Below are 24,306 nucleotides of genomic sequence, written 5' to 3'. Positions count from 1 at the left end.
TGTACCAGATATGGGTCCTGAAGCAGCTTTACCCGCTGTGCCAGATATGGGTTCTGAGGCAGCTCTCCCCGCTGTGCCAGACACGGGTCCTGAGGCAGCTCTCCCTGCTGTGCCAGATCTGGGTCCTGAGGCAGCTCTCCCTGCTGTGCCAGATCTGGGTCCTGAGGCAGCTCTCCCTGCTGTGCCAGATCTGGGTCCTGAGGCAGCTCTCCCTGCTGTGCCAGATCTGGGTCCTGAGGCAGCTCTCCCTGCTGTGCCAGATATGGGTCCTGAGGCAGCTCTCCCCACTGTGCCAGATCTGGGTCCTGAGGCAGCTCTCTCCCGCTGTGCCAGATATGGGTCCTGAGGCAGCTCTCCCCGCTGTGCCAGATACGGGTCCTGAGGCAGCTCTCCCCACTGTGCCAGATCTGGGTCCTGAGGCAGCTCTCCCCACTGTGTCAGATATGAGTCCTGAAGCAGCTTTACCCGCTGTGCCAGATATGGGTTCTGAGGCAGCTCTCCCTGCTGTGCCAGATATGGGTCCTGAGGCAGCTTTACCCGCTGTACCAGATATGGGTCCTGAGGCAGCTCTCTCCCGCTGTGCCAGATACGGGTCCTGAGGCAGCTCTACCCGCTGTGCCAGATACAGGTCCTGAGGCAGCTCTACCCGCTGTGCCAGATACGGGTCCTGAGGCAGCTCTACCCGCTGTGCCAGATACGGGTCCTGAGGCAGCTCTACCCGCTGTGCCAGATACGGGTCCTGAGGCAGCTCTACCCGCTGTGCCAGATATGGGTCCTGAGGCAGCTCTACCCGCTGTGCCAGATATGGGTCCTGAGGCAGCTTTACCCGCTGTACCAGATACGGGTCCTGAGGCAGCTCTCCCTGCTGTGCCAGATACGGGTCCTGAGGCAGCTCTCCCTGCTGTGCCAGATATGGGTCCTGAGGCAGCTTTACCCGCTGTGCCGGATATGGGTCCTGAGGTAGCTCTCCCTGCTGTGCCAGATACGGGTCCTGAGGCAGCTCTACCCGCAGTGCCAGATACGGGTCCTGAGGCAGCGCTCCCTGCTGTGCCAGATACGGGTCCTGAGGCAGCTCTACCCGCAGTGCCAGATACGGGTCCTGAGGCAGCGCTCCCTGCTGTGCCAGATACGGGTCCTGAGGCAGCTCTACCCGCTGTGCCAGATACGGGTCCTGAGGCAGCTCTACCCGCTGTGCCAGATACGGGTCCTGAGGCAGCTCTACCCGCTGTGCCAGATACGGGTCCTGAGGCAGCTCTACCCGCTGTGCCAGATATGGGTCCTGAGGCAGTTCTACCCGCTGTGCCAGATATGGGTCCTGAGGCAGCTCTACCCGCTGTGCCAGATATGGGTCCTGAGGCAGCTCTACCTGCTGTGCCGGATATGGGTCCTGAGGCAGCTCTCCCTGGTGTGTCGGATACAGAGCCTGAGGCAGTTCCCCTTTATCTTATCGACTGCTCTTTCATGTTAACCTCCCTGCATCGTCGCTGCATACACACCATACCAACCTTCCAGCATCAGCGCTGCATACACACCATACCAACCTTCCTGCATCAGTGCTGCATACACACCATACTACCCTTCCTGCATCAGCGCTGCATACACACCATACTAACCTTCCTGCATCAGCGCTGCATACACACCATACCAACCTTCCAGCATCAGCGCTGCATACACACCATACCAACCTTCCTGCATCAGTGCTGCATACACACCATACTACCCTTCCTGCATCAGCGCTGCATACACACCATACTAACCTTCCTGCATCAGCGCTGCATACACACCATACCAACCTTCCAGCATCAGCGCTGCATACACACCATACCAACCTTCCTGCATCAGTGCTGCATACACACCATACTACCCTTCCTGCATCAGCGCTGCATACACACCATACTAACCTTCCTGCATCAGCGCTGCATACACACCATACCAACCTTCCTGCATCAGCGCTGCATACACACCATACTACCCTTCCTGCATCAGCGCTGAATACACACCATACTAACCTTCCTGCATCAGCGCTGCATATACACCATACCAACCTTCCTGCATCAGCGCTGCATACACACCATACCAACCTTCCAGCATCAGCGCTGCATACACACCATACTAACCTTCCTGCATCGTCACTGCATACACACCATACTAACCTTCCTGCATCAGCGCTGCATACACACCATACTAACCTTCCTGCATCAGCGCTGCATACACACCATACTAACCTTCCTGCATCAGTGCTGCATACACACCATACTAACCTTCCTGCATCGGCGCTGCATACACACCATACTAACCTTCCTGCATCGTCACTGCATACACACCATACTAACCTTCCTGCATCGTCACTGCATACACACCATACTAACCTTCCTGCATCAGCGCTGCATACACACCATACCAACCTTCCTGCATCAGCGCTGCATACACACCATACCAACCTTCCTGCATCAGTGCTGCATACACACCATACTACCCTTCCTGCATCAGCGCTGCATACACACCATACTAACCTTCCTGCATCAGCGCTGCATACACACCATACCAACCTTCCAGCATCAGCGCTGCATACACACCATACCAACCTTCCTGCATCAGTGCTGCATACACACCATACTACCCTTCCTGCATCAGCGCTGCATACACACCATACTAACCTTCCTGCATCAGCGCTGCATACACACCATACCAACCTTCCAGCATCAGCGCTGCATACACACCATACCAACCTTCCTGCATCAGTGCTGCATACACACCATACTACCCTTCCTGCATCAGCGCTGCATACACACCATACTAACCTTCCTGCATCAGCGCTGCATACACACCATACCAACCTTCCAGCATCAGCGCTGCATACACACCATACCAACCTTCCTGCATCAGTGCTGCATACACACCATACTACCCTTCCTGCATCAGCGCTGCATACACACCATACTAACCTTCCTGCATCAGCGCTGCATACACACCATACCAACCTTCCAGCATCAGCGCTGCATACACACCATACCAACCTTCCTGCATCAGTGCTGCATACACACCATACTACCCTTCCTGCATCAGCGCTGCATACACACCATACTAACCTTCCTGCATCAGCGCTGCATACACACCATACCAACCTTCCTGCATCAGCGCTGCATACACACCATACTACCCTTCCTGCATCAGCGCTGAATACACACCATACTAACCTTCCTGCATCAGCGCTGCATATACACCATACCAACCTTCCTGCATCAGCGCTGCATACACACCATACTAACCTTCCAGCATCAGCGCTGCATACACACCATACTACCCTTCCTGCATCAGCGCTGAATACACACCATAATAACCTTCCTGCATCAGCGCTGCATATACACCATACCAACCTTCCTGCATCAGCGCTGCATACACACCATACCAACCTTCCAGCATCAGCGCTGCATACACACCATACCAACCTTCCTGCATCAGTGCTGCATACACACCATACTACCCTTCCTGCATCAGCGCTGCATACACACCATACTAACCTTCCTGCATCAGCGCTGCATACACACCATACCAACCTTCCAGCATCAGCGCTGCATACACACCATACCAACCTTCCTGCATCAGTGCTGCATACACACCATACTACCCTTCCTGCATCAGCGCTGCATACACACCATACTAACCTTCCTGCATCAGCGCTGCATACACACCATACCAACCTTCCTGCATCAGCGCTGCATACACACCATACTACCCTTCCTGCATCAGCGCTGAATACACACCATACTAACCTTCCTGCATCAGCGCTGCATATACACCATACCAACCTTCCTGCATCAGCGCTGCATACACACCATACCAACCTTCCAGCATCAGCGCTGCATACACACCATACTAACCTTCCTGCATCGTCACTGCATACACACCATACTAACCTTCCTGCATCAGCGCTGCATACACACCATACTAACCTTCCTGCATCAGCGCTGCATACACACCATACTAACCTTCCTGCATCAGCGCTGCATACACACCATACTAACCTTCCTGCATCGGCGCTGCATACACACCATACTAACCTTCCTGCATCGTCACTGCATACACACCATACTAACCTTCCTGCATCGTCACTGCATACACACCATACTAACCTTCCTGCATCAGCGCTGCATACACACCATACCAACCTTCCTGCATCAGCGCTGCATACACACCATACCAACCTTCCTGCATCAGTGCTGCATACACACCATACTACCCTTCCTGCATCAGCGCTGCATACACACCATACTAACCTTCCTGCATCAGCGCTGCATACACACCATACCAACCTTCCAGCATCAGCGCTGCATACACACCATACCAACCTTCCTGCATCAGTGCTGCATACACACCATACTACCCTTCCTGCATCAGCGCTGCATACACACCATACTAACCTTCCTGCATCAGCGCTGCATACACACCATACCAACCTTCCTGCATCAGCGCTGCATACACACCATACTACCCTTCCTGCATCAGCGCTGAATACACACCATACTAACCTTCCTGCATCAGCGCTGCATATACACCATACCAACCTTCCTGCATCAGCGCTGCATACACACCATACTACCCTTCCTGCATCAGCGCTGCATACACACCATACTAACCTTCCTGCATCGTCACTGCATACACACCATACTAACCTTCCTGCATCAGCGCTGCATACACACCATACTAACCTTCCTGCATCAGCGCTGCATACACACCATACTAACCTTCCTGCATCAGCGCTGCATACACACCATACTACCCTTCCTGCATCAGCGCTGCATACACACCATACTAACCTTCCTGCATCGGAGCTGCATACACACCATACTAACCTTCCTGCATCGGCGCTGCATACACACCATACTACCCTTCCTGCATCAGCGCTGCATACACACCATACTAACCTTCCTGCATCAGCGCTGCATACACACCATACTAACCTTCCTGCATCGGAGCTGCATACACACCATACTAACCTTCCTGCATCGGCGCTGCATACACACCATACTAACCTTCCTGCATCAGCGCTGCATACACACCATACTAACCTTCCTGCATCAGCGCTGCATACACACCATACTAACCTTCCTGCATCAGCGCTGCATACACACCATACCAACCTTCCTGCATCAGTGCTGCATACACACCATACTACCCTTCCTGCATCAGCGCTGCATACACACCATACTAACCTTCCTGCATCAGCGCTGCATACACACCATACCAACCTTCCAGCATCAGCGCTGCATACACACCATACCAACCTTCCTGCATCAGTGCTGCATACACACCATACTACCCTTCCTGCATCAGCGCTGCATACACACCATACTAACCTTCCTGCATCAGCGCTGCATACACACCATACCAACCTTCCTGCATCAGCGCTGCATACACACCATACTACCCTTCCTGCATCAGCGCTGAATACACACCATACTAACCTTCCTGCATCAGCGCTGCATATACACCATACCAACCTTCCTGCATCAGCGCTGCATACACACCATACTAACCTTCCAGCATCAGCGCTGCATACACACCATACTAACCTTCCTGCATCGTCACTGCATACACACCATACTAACCTTCCTGCATCAGCGCTGCATACACACCATACCAACCTTCCTGCATCAGCGCTGCATACACACCATACCAACCTTCCTGCATCGGCGCTGCATACACACCATACTAACCTTCCTGCATCGGCGCTGCATACACACCATACTAACCTTCCTGCATCAGCGCTGCATACACACCATACCAACCTTCCTGCATCAGTGCTGCATACACACCATACTAACCTTCCTGCATCAGCGCTGCATACACACCATACCAACCTTCCTGCATCGGCGCTGCATACACACCATACCAACCTTCCTGCATCGGCGCTGCATACACACCATACTAACCTTCCTGCATCGGCGCTGCATACACACCATACTAACCTTCCTGCATCGGCGCTGCATACACACCATACCAACCTTCCTGCATCAGTGCTGCATACACACCATACCAACCTTCCTGCATCGGCGCTGCATACACACCATACTAACCTTCCTGCATCGGAGCTGCATACACACCATACTAACCTTCCTGCATCGGCGCTGCATACACACCATACCAACCTTCCTGCATCGGCGCTGCATACACACCATACTAACCTTCCTGCATCGGAGCTGCATACACACCTATACAATCGTTCACCCGATATTGGTAGAATGGGACACCGATTGTATAGGTATGTACCCAGTTTTACATCTATGTTACAGTGACAGTGTGTATTGCACAGTGTCTGCCCTGTAGATTTTGTGTAATGATGGAATCTGACTGACCATTGTACTACCCAATCATCTGGTCTTATATGGGGACGAGCAATGCCAACATTTCCAGAGCCCTTGTAAGCGCAACAGCCCCCCCAGGCATCTCTGTAATACTAGGACAAAAATAAGATTTTAAACCTACCGATAAATCTATTTCTCCTAGTCCGTAGAGGATTCTGGGGACTCCGTAAGGACCATGGGGTATAGACGGGCTCCGCAGGAGACACGGGCACCTATAAAGAACTTTTAGTATGGGTGTGCACTGGCTCCTCCCTCTATGCCCCTCCTCCAGACCTCAGTTAGAGAACTGTGCCCAGAGGAGATGGACAATACGAGGAAAGGATTTTGTAAATCTAAGGGCAAGATTCATACCAGCCCACACCATCCACACCATATAACCTGGAAAACACTTAACCAGTTAACAGTATGAACAAACAACAGCAACGGTCCAAGACCGATTCCAACTGTAACATAACCCTTATGTAAGCAATAACTATATACAAGTCTTGCAGTTTTTCCGCACTGGTACGGGCGCCCAGCATCCTCTACGGACTAGGAGAAATAGATTTACCGGTAGGTTTAAAATCTTATTTTCTCTTACGTCCTAGAGGATGCTGGGGACTCCGTAAGGACCATGGGGTTTATACCAAAGCTCCCAATCGGGCGGGAGAGTGCGGATGACTCTGCAACACCGACTGAGCAAACGCTAGGTCCTCAACAGCCAGGGTATCAAACTTGTAGAATTTAGCAAAAGTGTTTGACCCCGACCAAGTCGCTGCTCGGCAAAGCTGTAATGCCGAAACGCCCCGGGCAGCTGCCCAAGAAGAGCCCACCTTCCTAGTGGAATGGGCCTTTACTGAATGTGGTAACGGCAATCCAGCCGTAACATATGCCTGCTGAATCGTGTTACAGATCCAGCGAGCAATAGTCTGCTTTGAAGCAGGTGCGCCAATTTTGTTGGCTGCATACAGGACAAACAGAGCCTCTGTTTTCCTAATCCTAGCCGTCCTGGCTACATAAATCTTTAAGGCCCTGACTACATCCAGGGACATGGAATCCTCCAGGTCACTCGTAGCCACAGGCACCACAATAGATTGGTTCATATGGAATGAAGACACCACCTTAGGTAAAAATTGAGGACGAGTCCTCAATTCCGCTCTATCAACATGAAAAATCAAATAGGGGCTCTTGTGAGACAAGGCCGCCAATTCTGACACACGCCTTGCAGATGCCAAGGCCAATAACATGACCACCTTCCAGGTGAGAAATTTCAACTCAACCGTTTTAAGGGGTTCAAACCAGTGTGATTTAAGGAACTGCAACACCACGTTCAGGTCCCATGGTGCCACTGGAGGCACAAAAGGAGGCTGGATGTGCAGTACTCCCTTTACAAAAGTCTGGACTTCTGGAAGAGAAGCCAATTCCTTCTGAAAGAATATCGACAGGGCCGAAATCTGTAGCTTAACAGAGCCTAACTTCAGGCCCATATCCACTCCTGTCTGTAGGAAGTGGAGAAAACGACCCAGATGGATATCTTCCGTAGGAGCATTCTTGGTTTCACACCAAGAGACATATTTCCGCCAGATACGGTGATAATGTTTTGCTGTCACCTTCTTCCTAGCCTTTATTAGAGTAGGTATGACCTCCTCCGGAATACCCTTCTCCTCTAGGATCCGGCGTTCAACCACCATGCCGTCAAACGTAACCGCGGTAAGTCTTGGAACATGCAGGGCCCCTGCTGCAAGAGGTCCTCCCTTAGAGGAAGAGGCCAAGGATCTTCTGTGAGCATCTCCTGAAGATCTGAGTACCAGGCCCTTCGAGGCCAGTCTGGAACAATGAGTATTGTCTGTACTCTTTTTCGCCTTATGATCCTCAACACCTTTGTGATGAGAGGAAGAGGAGGAAACACGTAGACCGATTGGAACACCCATGGGGTTACCAGAGCGTCTACTGCTATTGCCTGAGGGTCCCGGGACCTGGCACAATACCTCCGAAGCTTCTTGTTGAGGCGTGATGCCATCATGTCTATTTGAGGAACTCCCCAAAGACCCGTTATCTCTGCAAAGACTTCTTAATGAAGTCCCCACTCTCCTGGATGGAGATCGTGTCTGCTGAGGAAGTCTGCTTCCCAGTTGTCCACACCCGGAATGAAAACAGCTGACAGAGCGCTTACGTGATTTTCCGCCCAGCGAAGAATCCTGGTGGCTTCTGCCATTGCGACTCTGCTCCTTGTCCCGCCTTGGCGGTTCACATGAGCCACTGCTGTGACACTGTCTGATTGAATCAGCACCGGTAGGTTGCGAAGAAGACGCTCCGCATGTCGAAGGCCGTTGTATATGGCCCTTAATTCCAACACGTTGATGTGTAGGCAGGACTCCTGGCTTGTCCATAGTCCTTGAAAATTTCTTCCTTGGGTGACTGCTCCCCATCCTCGGAGGCTCGCGTCCGTGGTTACCAGAACCCAGTCCTGAATGCCGAACCTGCGACCCTCTAGAAGGTGAGCACTTTGAAGCCACCATAAAAGAGACACCCTGGCCCTGGGGGACAGTGTTATTTTTTGATGTAATTGTAGATGGGACCCGGACCATTTGTCCAGAAGATCCCATTGAAACGTCCTCGCATGGAACCTGCCGAAGGGAATGGCCTCGTAGGCTGCTACCATTTCCCCCAGAACTCGAGTGCATTGATGAACTGACACTCTTTTTGGCTTTAGCAGGTCTCTGACCATGTTCTGGATGTCCTGGGCCTTCTCCAACGGGAGAAAAACCTTCTTTTGTTCCGTGTCCAGTATCATACCTAGGAACGCTAGTCGAGTTGTTGGAACCAACTGTGACTTTGGTAGATTGAGAATCCAACCGTATTCCTGGAGCACTCTCCGAGAGAGTGACACGTTTCTCAGTAATAGCTCTTTTGATCTCGCCTTTATCAGGAGATCGTCCAAGTATGGGATAATTGCTTGCTTGCGCAGGACCACCATCATGTCCGCCATTATCTTGGTGAAAATCCTCGGCGCCGTGGAAAGCCCAAACGGCAACGACTGAAACTGGTAATGACAATCCTGTACACGAATCTCAGGTACTCCTGATGAGAGGGATATATGGCGACATGAAGGTAAGCATCCCTTATGTCCAGGGACACCATAAAATCCCCCCCCTCCAGGCTGGCTATTACCGCTCGGAGCGATTCCATCTTGAATTTGAATCTTTTTAACTACAGGTTTAGGGATTTTAGATTTAAAATGGGTCTGACCGAGCCATCCGGCTTCGGGACCACAAAGAGGGTCGAATAGTACCCTTTTCCCTGTTGGTTCAGGGGAACCCTGATAGTTACATGCTGTTGACACAGCGTTTGAATTGCAGCTAACACTACATCCCTCTCTGCGGTGGCAGCTGTTAAGGCCAACTAGAAAAATCGGCGTGGGGGCACCTCCTTGAATTCCAGTTTGTAGCCTTAGGAAACTATTTCCAACACCCAAGGATCCACGTCTGACCTGACCCAGACTTGGCTGAAGAGTCGAAGGCGTGCCCCCACTGGTGCGGACTCCCGCAGGGGAGCCCCAGCGTCATGCAGTGGGTTTTGTAGAAGCCGGGGAGGACTTCTGTTCCTGGGCACCTGCCGAAGCAGGTGTTCTCTTTCCTCTACCCTTACCTCTGGCAAGGAAGGAGGAGCCCCGACCTCTTCTGGACTTTTGTGACTGAAAGGACTGCATCAGATATTGTGGAGTTTTCTTTTGCTGTTGGGGAATAAAAGGTAAAAATGTAGATTTACCCGCGGTAGCTGTGAAAACCAGGTCCGCAAGCCCATCCCCAAACAACACGTCACCCTTATAGGGTAAAACCTCCATATGCTTTTTTGAATCCGCATCACCCGTCCATTGGCGGGTCCATAAGGATCTTCTCGCTGAAATAGCCATGGCATTGGCTCTGGAACCCAGCAACCCAATGTCCCTTTGAGCGTCTCTCATATACAAGACTGCGTCTTAAATATGGGCTAGAGTTAATAAAATAGTATCCCTGTCTAGGGTATCAAGGTCAGCCGACAGGGTATCTGTCCAAGCTGCAACTGCGCTACATACCCATGCTGACGCAATTGCCGGTCTGAGTAAAGCACCAGCATGTGAATAAATAGACTTTAATGTAGTCTCCTGCCTGCGGTCCGCAGGGTCCTTGAGGGCCGCTGTGTCTGGAGACTGCAGCGCCACTTTCTTGGACAGGCGTGTTAAAGCCTTGTCCACAGAGGGAGAGGATTCCCAACGTACCCTGTCCTGTGTAGGGAAAGGGTATGCCATAATAATTCTTTTGGGAATCTGCAGTTTCTTATCTGGAGTTTCCCAAGCTTTTTCAAATAACTCATTAAGTTCATGAGACGGGGGAAAGTTTATTATCTGTTTCTTTCCCTTAAACATGTGTACCCTCGTGTCAGGAACAGAGGGTTCATCAGCGATATGCAACACATCTCTTATTGCAATAATCATACACTGAATAGTCTTTGTCACCCTAGGGTGCAATCTAGCTTCATCATAGTCAACACTGGAATCAGAGTCCGCGTCAGTATCCGTGTCCACAATTTGTGACAAAGGACGCTTTTGAGACCCCGACGGGCCCTGTGAGTCGGTCCAATCCGAGGATTGACCCCCTGATGCCTCCCTGGATTCAGCTTTATCTAGCCTCTTATGTAAAGATGCCACACTTGCATTCAACATATGCCACATGTCCATCCATTCCTGTGTCGGGACTACCGACGGGGACACACCACTCATCTGCTCCACCTCCTCCTTGGAGAAGCCTTCCGCTTCAGACATGCCGACACGCACGTACCGACTCCCACACACACACAGGGATTAACCTATAAGGGGACAGATCCCCAACCAGGCCCTTAGGAGAGACCGAGAGAGAGTATGACAGCACACACCCAGCACCAAACTGACACTGGAAATCCCAGACAGCGCTTTTATATTATATATAATGCCAATCTTCCCACTCACTGCTCCAATGTGCCCCCCTCCTCTTTTTTTCAGCCCTCTGACGGTGTTCAGCAGGGGAGAGTCCGGGGAGCCAGTTCTCTGCAGCCTCTGTGGAGAAAATGAAGCTGGTTAGTGCTGAGGGATCAAGCTCCGCCCCCCCCCCCAGCCGCGGGCTTCGGTCCCTCTACAATTTTAATAAAATGGTGGGGGATCGTCTGTTTGCTGCCTAATGAGACCCTTTATTGCCCAAAACGAGGTTTATTGCTGCCCAGGGCGCCCCCCCCCCATCAGTACCTTTTGTGTGTCTGTGTGTGGGAGCAATGGCGCGCAGCTTACCGCTGCGCGCTTTACCTCATGAAGATCTGAAGTCTTCTGCCGCCTTTGAAGTCTTCTTGCTTCTCATACTCACCCGGCCTCTATCTTCCGGCTCTGTGAGGAGGACGGCGGCGCGGCTCCGGGACGAACCCCAGGGTGAGACCTGTGTTCCGACTCCCTCTGGAGCTAATGGTGTCCAGTAGCCTAAGAAGCAGAGCCTATCATTTAAGTAGGTCTGCTTCTCTCCCCTCAGTCCCACGATGCAGGGAGCCTGTTGCCAGCAGTGCTCCCTGAAAATAAAAAACCTAACAAAATTCTTTTTCACAGAAAACTCAGGAGAGCTCTCTGCAATGCACCCTATCTCCTCTGGGCACAGAATCCTAACTGAGGTCTGGAGGAGGGGCATAGAGGGAGGAGCCAGTGCACACCCATACTAAAAGTTCTTTATAGGTGCCCATGTCTCCTGCGGAGCCCGTCTATACCCCATGGTCCTTATGGAGTCCCCAGCATCCTATAGGACGTAAGAGAAAGATGATGCAGTATTTATCAGCTGGGTGAGTGCACATACATTTTTTATTTTGCATGCAGGGTAAATACTGGCTGCCTCTGTACGTAGCCCATTCATGCTGGACAGCATTACTCCTACACTGCAATTTTGATTTGTTTGGACACGCCCCCCTCCCTCCCTCTATCTCTCTCTGTGCACATATTACATCTGCCCCAGAAAATTGCACCTCGGAGAGCAAGGCCTCCTCTGAGGTCTGCATGCGGTGGTGGTGTAAAGCCTGACACCTTGTGAGATCTGCATATGAGATTTCTGGCTGTAGAATGCTAATAGACACAAGACGGCGCTTGGTTATGTGTGGAAGAAACAAAACAAAAACCAATGATTTGAAATCACAGCCCCGGGGCGTTCAGAGATCTGTTCATGACAAACTGCAATTTGCAGTTTCTCCATTTCCCAGCTGGCTACATTGGAAATTCTTAAACTCATTTAGAATGTTCGTTCTTTGTTTCCCCTCTTATTACACCCTCCTGCTCTGTTTTCCATGCAGTAATGAGGAGTTTTTTGGACCCAGCTGCTCTCTTCGGGTTATTTAGACTCTGGGAAGGGCACGGCCCAGAGACCTCGATGCCAGGGCATGTCTGTCTTGCATTAAACATTGTAAGTACATCTGATCCCTGCAATTTCAGACGGCTGACAAGCTGAACCCATTGAGTGCCTGAAGGGCCAGCGGCCTGACGCTGGAACCCATTCCCGGCTTACCTGGCGAGGAAGAGGTTAACGGCATTCAGTTGTGGAGAGAACTGCGGTTTCTGAAATGACTCAGTGAACCGAACCTGCCAGCAGCGTCCCCGGCTTTTAAAACCCTGTACACGTCTGTCCCCAGTTTTTAAAGTTGGGGGAAAAGGCTGCTTGAGGGGCCGGCCTGACTCTGCCTGTGTGTCCTGCCATGATCTCTGCCATTGGGACATGACCTGAGCCGATTGCCTTACGTTCTGTTGAGTGCCAATGTTTTTGAGTCTGCAGCTGAGGTGACTTAGGGGTGTAGCGGCTGCTGAGCCTCCCTATAAATTGCCTCTTCTATCTTGTTGGTGGCTAATGTCACAGCACTTGAATTTCCATTAATGTCTATTTCATTGCTAGGATTCATCTCCAACGGGACAGTCCCCCCCGTGGGCACAACATAATGGATGGATTTAGCCTGAGGCTTAGGGTACCTCGTGGCAACTGCTACTCATTAATAAATACATTTATCAGGGAGTTCAGACTCTTGGTGTGGAACAGATTATAATTTATGTTCGTACCTTTTGCTACTCTTATAAAAATACCTTTCGTAGAATGAATTGCCCTTTTTAAAGCTCCAAAAAATTTAAATAAGCAATGCAAAAAACTTCTGTTGGGATGACCTCAACTTTTCGGTCATTGGGAGATATCCAATGTTACTACATGACGCAACTGTATACTGTCACCCCTGTACTGTACAAGTGCTGCAACACCAGGAGGACACTGACTCAACCACTCCTGGTCTCCAGGGGTTCTGTGGTGTCTGCTGGCCGGCTGCAGATCTGTTAGAGAAGCTACGCTACTTTTCCTTCAAAGCTTAGGATTCCCTTCCAACCTTTTGAGCGCAAGACATCACCTTTTTATAACGCCCCAGTCCTGTTCTTGGTACCACAGCCGTGGTATTGTCTGGTCACAACTAAGGTGTAGGGAGACGTGGAACATTTCGCTCAAAGTGGTGCCAGTGTTTGGGCTGGTGAGACAGGAGGGATAGAGACAGATGGGAAGTGCTCCAAATCCTCATCTCTCCGTGTCTGAAGGTAACGTCTTTCCAGGATCTGTGAGCATACTGAGGTCTGTGATGGTAGACCTGGCTAGTTGTAAGATACTTTAACCCATGTGCAACACCAGCTGACTGAGAAGCGTGCGCGGTGTGATAGTAGTCAGGGTAGATGCCGCTTTCCGCGCACTGCTTGGTTAGTGGCCACTGTCTGTAACGTGTCTTACAGAAGTATAAAGTTTGTTGACGCCAGAAAAGATGAGTTTTTTTTTTTAGGGCAATATGTTTTATGTTGCTTTCATTACTCTGTTGTATCTCGGTGACAAACTTTAAGTAACTGACAAGAGGGAGAGTAAAATGTTTATTGTAGGGACATGCAGAGCCAGCACAATATTAAACACCTAACCGCCACGGTCCGAACACATGCGACCACGCCGCCCCACTGTGTCCCCCCCCAATTTTTGACGAGGGAATCCATTCAGCAGCTGTGTACTATAATATTTAAATATTGTAAAAAAATACTTTTGAAACTATATTTAATAAATTTTTAAAAAAACAACAACTATACGAACGGTTTGAGTGTAAAAATCGTCAGATAGGGGTATATGCAATTGCGGTCGAATTCCGGCTGGAATTCGACCGTTTTTGGATTCGACACAATTCGACAGTCGAATCCCGGCCGCCGGGACCCGAATTCGACATATTCAATAAAAAACGGATTCGACAGTCCCGCTGTCGAAAAACGGACCAATTGACGATAGTGTGCGTCCTGGATTCAACTTCATGGACGGCACAAAAGTGTTCAAAAAACCCTGAAAAAAAACTGCGTGGTGTCCCCCTTCCTAAGCATAACCAGCCTCAGGCTCTTTGAGACGGTCCTGGTTGCAAAAATACGGGGAAAAAAATGACAGGGGATCCCCCGTATTTTAACAACCAGCACCGGGCTCTGCGTCCGGTCCTGGTGCCAAAAATACGGGGGACAAAAGACGTAACACCAGCACCGGGCTCCACTAGCTAGAGAGATAATGCCACAGCCGGGGGACACTTTTATACCGGTCCCTGTGGCCGTGGCAATAAATCCCCAACTAGTCACCCCTGGCCGGGGTACCCTGGAGGAGTGGGGACCCCTTAAATCAAGGGGTCCCCCCCTCCAGCCACCCAAGGGCCAGGGGTGAAGCCCGAGGCTGTCCAACCCCCCCCATCCAAGGGCGGCGGATGGGAGGCTGATAGCCAAGTCTCAAAAAAAAGAATATTGTATATTGTAGCAGAACTACAATTCCTAGCAAGCCTCCCCCGCAAGCTGGTACTTGGAGAACCACAAGCACCCTGCAGAGTTATAACCTTGTACTACCCCCTTTGGACAGCTGAGACCTGGCAGTGTCATGGATTGTTCTCAATCATCGTCTGGAAAGACCAGGTGATATCAATCTCAAAGGTTTTAAAAACCCAGACTCATCTGACTTTGCTCCAACAATCAGCACCATGGGTTCCTCTAAGCAGTTGTGTAGAACACTGAAACTGAGAATAGTTGACGCTCACAAAGCAGGAGAAGGCTATAAGAAGATAGCAAAGCGTTATCAGATGCCCATATCCTCTGTTCGGAATGTAATTAAGAAATGGCAGTCATCAGGAACAGTGGAAGTTAAAGCAAGATCTGGAAGATCAAGAAAAATATCAGACAGAACAGCTCGCAGGATTGTGAGAAAAGCAAGTCAAAATCCACGTTTGACTGCACGATCCCTCCAGGAAGATCTGGCAGACACTGGAGTTGTGGTACACTATTCCACTATAAAGGGATACTTGTACAAATATGGTCTTCATGGAAGAGTCATCAGAAGAAAACCTCTTCTACGTCCTCACCACAAAAATCAGCGTTTGAAGTTTGCAAATGAGCATATAGACAAGCCTGATGCATTTTGGAATAAAGTTCTGTGGACCGATGAGGTTAAAATCGAACTTTTTGACCGGAATGAGCAAAGGTACGTTTGGAGAAGGAAGGGCACAGAATTTAATGAAAAGAACCTCTGTCCAACTGTTAAGCATGGGGGTGGATCAATCATGCTTTGGGGTTGTATTTCAGCCAGTGGCATAGGGAACATTTCACGAGTAGAAAGAAAAATGGATTCAATAAGATTCCAGCAAATTTTGGACGCTAACTTGATGCCATCTGTGAAAAAGCTGAAGTTAAAGAGAGGCTGGCTTCTGCAAATGGATAATGATCCTAAACACACCTCAAAATCCACGGTGGATTACATCAAGAGGCGTAAACTGAAGCTTTTGCCATGGCCTTCACAACCTCCTGACCTCAACATAATTGAAAATCTATGGATAGACCTTAAAAGAGCAGTGCGTCACAGACAGCCCAGGAATCTCAAAGAACTGGAAGACTTTTGTAAGGAAGAATGGGCGAAGATACCTCAAACAAGAACTGAAAGACTCTTGTTGACTACAAAAAGCATTTACAAGCTGTGATACATGCCAAAGGGGGCAGTACAAGGTATTAACTCTGCAGGGTGCCCAAACTTTTGCAGACGCCATTTTTTGTTTTCTGTTCTTTTGAAAGTGTAAATGATGGAAATAAAATCAAACTTTTTTTTGACATGTTACAAGAATGTCTAATCTGTAATTTGATACCTTTTGGAGATTTTTCCATCTTTCCTTGGCTTCTTTTTGCACATTAAAATGAATTTTTGCCTGGGGTGCCCAAACTTTCAATCGCCACTGTAGTTTTGTTTTCCTATAAATCCACTTTTGTCCAAGGTGTCTTGTGTTATTACCCCCCCACCCCCCCAATCCTAAGTGATCTGAATAGATTTGTTTGCTTATTGTCCGAAATATCCTGAGTTATTACTCCCCATTCCATCCTGCATTATCTGGATAGGTTTGTCACAATATAAGCCCCCCCATGTCCAAGGTGTATTTCGTCAAGTTATCATGCCCCCCTACCCTGCCCTGCCTAATCTGATTGGGTTTGTCTCCATATAAGCCCACCCTTGTCCAATGTATCCTGCATTATTACCCCCCGCCCCCACCACCACCATCCAAATGTCTTGTATTCGTACCCCCCATCCAATCCTGCGTGATCTGAATGGGTTTGTCTCCATATAAGCTCACCCTTGTCCAAGGTGTATTGTGTCATGTTATTATTCCCCCAGTACCCCTCCCCTACTCCATCCTGCATGATCTGTATAGGCTTGTCTCTATAGAAGCCCCCCTTGTCCAGGTGTCTTGTGTTATTTACCTTCCCTCCTTTCCTGTATGATCTGAAAAGGTTTCTCTACATATAAGCCCCCCATAATATCTCCTCGGGCTTTGGATATAACATTGGACCCTGGTGGAGGAATGTGTGCTTATTATTAGGCAGTATGCTATACTTACTTTGGTACATCACGTCTGAAAGGCTCCAGTCCCCCCATCTGCTCTTTTTCCTTATGAAGCATTATCCAGTATCCTTAAAACTGATTATTCCTTCAGGAAATCCTGACCAATATGTGAGGGTTTAGCTTCTAGGAATGTTACACTCTCACTCATTACCAGCAAATGTTCCACCGGCCCGGGGGGTAAGACCCAAATCTCATAGCTGGAATATTTCCTTTATCCTGCAGATCCTATATACTGCCTGTCCATGTCTCTCCTCTCAGAGGGTTAACACTGTAAACTCTGCTTAGATGGTCGCATACATTGTAATTACCATTCTGGCAGATATATATGACACTGGTGCCTCTGATTTATCTATCCAGTATTTCTGCTCCTCAAGGTCTGTCTTTATTTGGGGTATATCACAAGGCGGGCGGGAGAACGCACAATCTGCAGCACCTGTCACTTTTGATATGTGAGGATAATTTTTTTGCATTCTGTCTGCATGGCTAGGCATTGCGATAGCAGTATAGATAATGCAATAAGGGGACCAGTGGTTTGTGAACAATAAGAGCACACAGGGACATCTCGGGCAATCCATCAACTGCACTTTATAGCTGAGTGAAGCCTTGCTGGGGAACGAGGGAGCCGGGACCTGGTGTATCCATTTGCACCGTACCAAACCATCGTTCACTTCAGGTGAAATGAATGTTTAATCTCCTTCTTGCAGAAGTGTAGCAGATCTTCTGATTACGCAGGATTGGATTTAGCCAAGAACCATTAATTGTTAATGCACTGACTCTGTGCTCATTGTTTGGGATCATTGCAGGAATTAGTGCCAGGAAAAAGGGTCTTAAAGACCTGTGATATATTCAGAAGAGTCACAGGACCTGTAAGTTCAATTAAACTGGTGCACAGATAACGGATACAGGTGCTGTAACCCGTAGCTACTAACTAACCGCACACAGGTAACGGATACAGGTGCTGTAACCCATAGCTACTAACTAACCGCACACAGGTAACTGATACAGGTGCTGTAACCCTTAGCTACTAACTAATCGCACACAGGTAACGGATACAGGTGCTGTAACCCGTAGCTACTAACTAATCGCACACAGGTAACGGATACAGGTGCTGTAACCCGTAGCTACTAACTAATCGCACGCAGGTAACGGATACAGGTGCTGTAACCCATAGCTACTAACTAATCGCACACAGGTAACGGATACAGGTGCTGTAACCCGTAGCTACTAACTAATCGCACACAGGTAACGGATACAGGTGCTGTAACCCGTAGCTACTAACTAATCGCACACAGGTAACGGATACAGGTGCTGTAACCCTTAGCTACTAACTAATCGCACACAGGTAACGGATACAGGTGCTGTAACCCTTAGCTACTAACTAATCGCACACTGGTAACGGATACAGCTTGGACAGTGTGTCAAAAACAAAAACGTCTGCATTTTATTTTTGTACATTTAACTGTGCCATGGACTTTGTAAATGTCCGTTTGTCTAATGCCTTTCCTTATAGGAGAAATGTGCAGCTTCTGCTTGGTGTTAGAGAGAATGCACGGTGCTTTCCCTCCTTATAAAACTTTTATCCCTTTTGGTCTTTCGTTCAAATCCTAAATTTTCCAGTTTCTGAATAAATAAAATTACATCTATTAGAGGGTGTAGTAGGGTATGCCAGCGACCGGGCTCCCAGTGACCAGCAAACCGGCGCCGGAAGCCCGACCGCCGGCATACCGACAGCGTGGTGAGCCAAATGAGCCCCTTGCGGGCACGGTGGCGCGCTACACGTGCCATGCTATCTATTCTCCCTCCAGGGGGGGGTTGTGGACCCCCAAGAGGGAGAAAGTGCCGGTATGCCGGCTGTCAGGATATTGGCGCCGGTATACTGTGCGCCGGTCTCCCGACAGCCAGCCATCTGAAGACCACCCCTATTAGATGTTTAGAATAGCCTCCTGGCAGTAAATGCATACTGCCATAGATCTTATACTATATATCCGTTTATTTTATGTACTGTAGTCTTAAGTGAATTGAAATCGTTCTGCATGTGTGAGTTGTCTGCCGGGTTCTGATGGAAAGTGAAAGCTGCTGACAGGTTTCTGAGCAAAGAGTTCCTGCCCTCTGCTGGTAAACATGGTTTCAGGTGTTTCCCCTGCACAGACAGCGGATGTATGTGAAATAAGTGGGTGCGCAAGCTGCAGTGCATACATTTCTATTTCATGGTAATGCAGCTTCCCCGTCAGCTGGTCCTAATAACAGCAGCCCCTCTCCGCTCCGTCAGACGCATCGCATAGCTCGCTGAGTATTTAAGAGTATCCTCTCAATTTTGTTTCATTTAACACAATATTGCGTCTAATATCGATGCCCAACATTGGGCCCGATTCAGACCTGATCAATGTTGTGCGAAATCGCGCAGCAGCCGATTATAGAATGACTGCGTATGCACCGAAATACGCAGGTGCGTCGCCAAACAGCGACAGGATGGAGCGAAAATTTCGGTCGCTTGGGCGTTCGCAAAGTCAGTGACCGGTAGCGGGCGTTTGTGGGTGGTAACTGGCCGTTTTCTGGGAGTGTCGGGAAAAACGCAGGCGTTCCCAAGCGTTTTCAGGACGGGTGTGTGACATCAGCTGCGGCCCCGATCAGCCTGTTTGTATCGTACTGTAGGAGTAAGTCCTGGGCTGCGCGCACACTGCACAGACTGGAAAAATCATTCCATGGTGACTGAGCTGCGAACGGTCTTGCGAAGGTCCGCTGTTTGGTGAAGTTTTCGCACGGCGTCCACATGCATTCGCACACTTGCACGGGACGGGTTTTCACTCTCTGTGGGCGACGGCTATCTGATGGCAGACCACTGCAAATTTGCAGAGGAGCAATCAGGACTGAATCAGACCCATGTAATCAAGGGCTGTGCTTGTCTTCTGTCTGCCTACTGGGAGAAGGCAAGACCCAAAAATGGAACAGGTGAGCTAAGGTAACTTCCCCAGAGAATGGGAGTATGACAGACTACGTCTCACACCCTTTCAGCTGCATACATGAAATTTTAAACTTGTGTTTAAAAAAGACATTTAAAATTGGCTTAATAACTTCCAAAATACAGCGATGATTAGTTGATGACAGCGGCTGGCTCGCGCTGAGTGCCCGAGGGTGCATTTTCAGCCAGATTCGCCACATCTTATTAAAGTGATACTTTACTAGCTAGCGGAATAGCTTTTACATGCAGTGCTATTATTGCTTAAGTATCTTCACCAGACATTGTATCATACATAAAAGTGGGAACAAGCTTTCAACTCCGTGCCATACTTTGTGGTCAATCCTGTAGTTGCTTTGACTGATCAGTAATCTGGACTTACTAACAGAATTGCTGTTTCTGCAGGGATTCGCAATGCACGCTCCGAGACAGTAATATAGACGGAATGCAGTCAGTATACTGGCTGTCGGGATCCCGGCGTTCAGGAGAGAGACTCCGGAATTCCGACAGCCGGTCAAATGCCGATGCCTGGAATCCCGACACATGCTCTGGGGTATATTCAATTAAAGTCGGATCCATTCCGACATGTATTTGTCGGAATGGATCCGACAACCCCTATTGAATCCCATATTAATTCGATTTTTTCAAGTCGAATTGAGATGGGACGCAGAGGAGGAGAGGGGGGGGGGACCAGCGGGGAGACAGCCGGCGGGCATACAGGGAAGATCAGCGCTACAGTAGCGCTGCAGCAGAATGTCCCTCAGCTGCCCGACCTCACGGCAGCTTCCACTCGGCTCCAGAAGTGTGCTGGAGCCTGGTGGAAGCTTCCGTGTGGTCGGGCGGCTGACTGACATCCAGCTGCAGCGCTACTGTAGCGCTGATCTCCCTGTATGCCCGCCGGCTGTCCCCCCGTCTCCCCCTTCCCTCCTCTCCTCCTCTGGGTCCGCATCTCAGTCCGACATCTTTTTGATGTCGGACTGAGATGGTCGAAAAGGGGGCCAACACCTGTCGGTTTTGGCCCCGTTTTCGACACAAGCACGTGGATCGGCAGCTATTCCGCCGATCCACGTGCTTTTCGACAAGTCGAATTCATTGACTTGTTGAAAAATTTAAAAAGTCGAAAACTGCCGTCTTTTTCGACAGACGGCAGTTTTCGACTTCAATTGAATATACCCCTCTGTGTTTACACTCTGTGGGTGGGTCCACGCCACCAACCGAGTGGGAATAGAAACTGTAGCGAGCCACCGGGCCCGATGCATGACGGGGGCGCGAGCCTGCGATGGGACTCGCTGCCGGCAGACGGGATATCATATGTATCCCGTATAGACAGATGCTAAATAATAACCTACTACAAATACAGGATTCATTTTAATTTTGAACTGTATAAACAACACCAAAAGCTTTCCTGGTGTTCTCGGTTAAAACCAAGACAACCTGAAATGTGACAGGAGTTTGGCATACGCCATCTGAATATCGTGGCGCCGCTTTTGCATAAAAGCCAGAGGTTCTTGTAGGAGCTACTCACCCACTTCCACCTTTACCACTAGTCACAGAGGTATTAGGACATACTGGAGGCCTCTCCAAATTGGCCATAATGGAAGAGTATATGACGCATGTATAGGAGAACAGGCTAGAAGAATGTCGTTTTATAGAAATGTGTGTATGTATCGGTTCCTCTCCCCCACCTCCTGCCTGAGACCTCCACTCTCCCGTGTCTTTAGGCAAAACACAAATTCTATGGAGCTTTTATGCTAAATTATATACATTTAACAACAAAACACACATATTTTATTCAGATGCAAATACAAACCAGGAATAATAAACCAAATTACGTATAAAATGAACATTCAAACTCAACAGTAAACTGTAAGTAGATTTATGCATTACAGTTTATTCTATGCATTATCCACCTGTGCAAGTCCCAGCTAGCAACTCACTGGTCAAGGAGCGACTTGACCTGAGCCTGCTTTGTATAGTACTCCCCACACTGCAATATGCTGTCTATAATATCTACTGAGTTATTACTGCGCTATAGGCTCACAGATGTATTCCATGGTAGAGGAGTGGGAATATGGATATTTTAAAGCAAAGAGAGGAAAATAGTAGAAGAACAGCCCATAAAACATGTGAACCATCCTCACTAGGAAGGAGGATGTGGTCAGAGAGAGTACACCTCTGGTAGGGAGAGAACCTGACTAGAAAAGGGGACATGGCCAGGGAAAGTACAGCTCTGGTAAGGACAGAACCTCGCTAGGAAGGGGGACATGGCCAGGTAGAGTACAGCTCCGAGGTGGAGAGAGCCTGACTAGGAAGGGGGACATGGCCAGGGAGAGTACTGTTCCGGTATGGAGAGAACCTTACTAGGAAGGGGGACACGACCAGGAAAAGTAAAGGCCAGATGTGGAGAGAGTCTGACTAGGAAGGGGGCATGGCCAGGGAGAGTACGGCTCTGGTAAAGAGAGAACCTGACTAGAAAGGGGGACATGGCCATTGAAAGTACAGCTCTGGTAGGGAGAGTACCTCACTAAGAAGGGGGACATGGTCAGGGAAAGTACAGGTCTGCTAAGGAGAGAACCTGACTAGGAAGGGGGGATTGGCCAGGGAAAGTACTGTTCCGGTATGGAGAGAACCTGAGTAGGAAGGGGGACATGGCCAGGGAGAGTACAGCTCTGGTAAAGGGAGAACCTCACTAGGAAAGGGGACATGGCCAGGGAGAGTACAGCTCTAGCATGGAGAGAACCTTACTAGGAAGGGGGAATTGGCCAGGGAAAGTACTGTTCCAGTATGGAGAGAACCTGAGTAGGAAGGGGGACATGGCCAGAGAGAGTACTGTCCCGGTATGGAGAGAGCCTGACTAGGAAGGGGGGCATGGCCAGGGAGAGTACTGTTCCGGTATGGAGCAGGACAACCCTGAATTGGACCCGAACCAGCCCTAACCGTTTACCAGCTATCCAGAGGAGTCCCAGAGAGGCACCATCCTATCTCCGCACTGCATGAGGTATTCACCATTTATGGGACACTGCATTAACCCTCTAGCGGCATATGGAACTTTTCATGGACTCTCTAATTACCATCTAAAAGGGACTTTTTACAGTGGAATACAACTGGACATTTAACTTATGGGCAAAATGTGGAACGGATCCTATAGAATATAAAACATCAGTCCTGTACCAACACTTTGGGTAAACTCTATCCTTTGCATATAATTGGTAAAATCCATCCTTTGCATATAATTGGCATACTATCTTGCACAGAACACTGTTTTTTAACGAGTTACTGTTGTTTTTTAATAAATTGTTTTAAATCTACATATTTAGTGAATGATATTGTTCTTTCCTCTGACAGTGCAGCTTTCTTCCTTTTTGTTGTTATCCTTCAGGGAGTGACTTCCCTTAAAATAAGATTTTAAACCTACCGGTAAATCTATTTCTCCTAGTCCGTAGAGGATGCTGGGGACTCCGTAAGGACCATGGGGTATAGACGGGCTCCGCAGGAGATAGGGCACCTAAAAAGAACTTTGACTATGGGTGTGCACTGGCTCCTCCCTCTATGCCCCTCCTCCAGGCCTCAGTTAGAGAACTGTGCCCAGAGGAGATGGACAATACAAGGCAGGATTTAGCAATCCAAGGGCAAGATTCATACCAGCCCACACCAATCATACCATGTAACCTGGAACATACATAACCAGTTAACAGTATGAACAAACGACAGTAACGGTCCAAGACCGATGTCAACTGTAACTTAACCCTTATGTAAGCAACAACTATATACAAGTCTTGCAGAGTTTCCGCACTGGGATGGGCGCCCAGCATCCTCTACGGACTAGGAGAAATAGATTTACCGGTAGGTTTAAAATCTTATTTTCTCTTACGTCCTAGAGGATGCTGGGGACTCCGTAAGGACCATGGGGTTTATACCAAAGCATCCAATCGGGCGGGAGAGTGCGGATGACTCTGCAGCACCGACTGAGCAAACGCTAGGTCCTCATCAGCCAGGGTATCAAACTTGTAGAATTTAGCAAAAGTGTTTGACCCCGACCACGTCGCCGCTCGGCAAAGTT

At 49.2% G+C, this 24,306-nt stretch overlaps 1 protein-coding gene across 4 annotated transcripts in view; it reads left to right on the top strand.

Annotated features, from left to right (window-relative positions):
- The window catches only part of CEP128 (centrosomal protein 128), a 240,531-nt gene that overhangs the window by 103,754 nt on the left and 112,471 nt on the right, over positions 1-24,306 (top strand). The window lies entirely within an intron of this gene.

This window comes from Pseudophryne corroboree, chromosome 12 (assembly GCF_028390025.1).
Source record: "Pseudophryne corroboree isolate aPseCor3 chromosome 12, aPseCor3.hap2, whole genome shotgun sequence".
NCBI lineage: Eukaryota > Metazoa > Chordata > Amphibia > Anura > Myobatrachidae > Pseudophryne > Pseudophryne corroboree.
The sequence above is the reverse complement of the archived record's forward strand: the minus strand, read 5'-3'. Positions and strand labels throughout refer to the sequence as shown.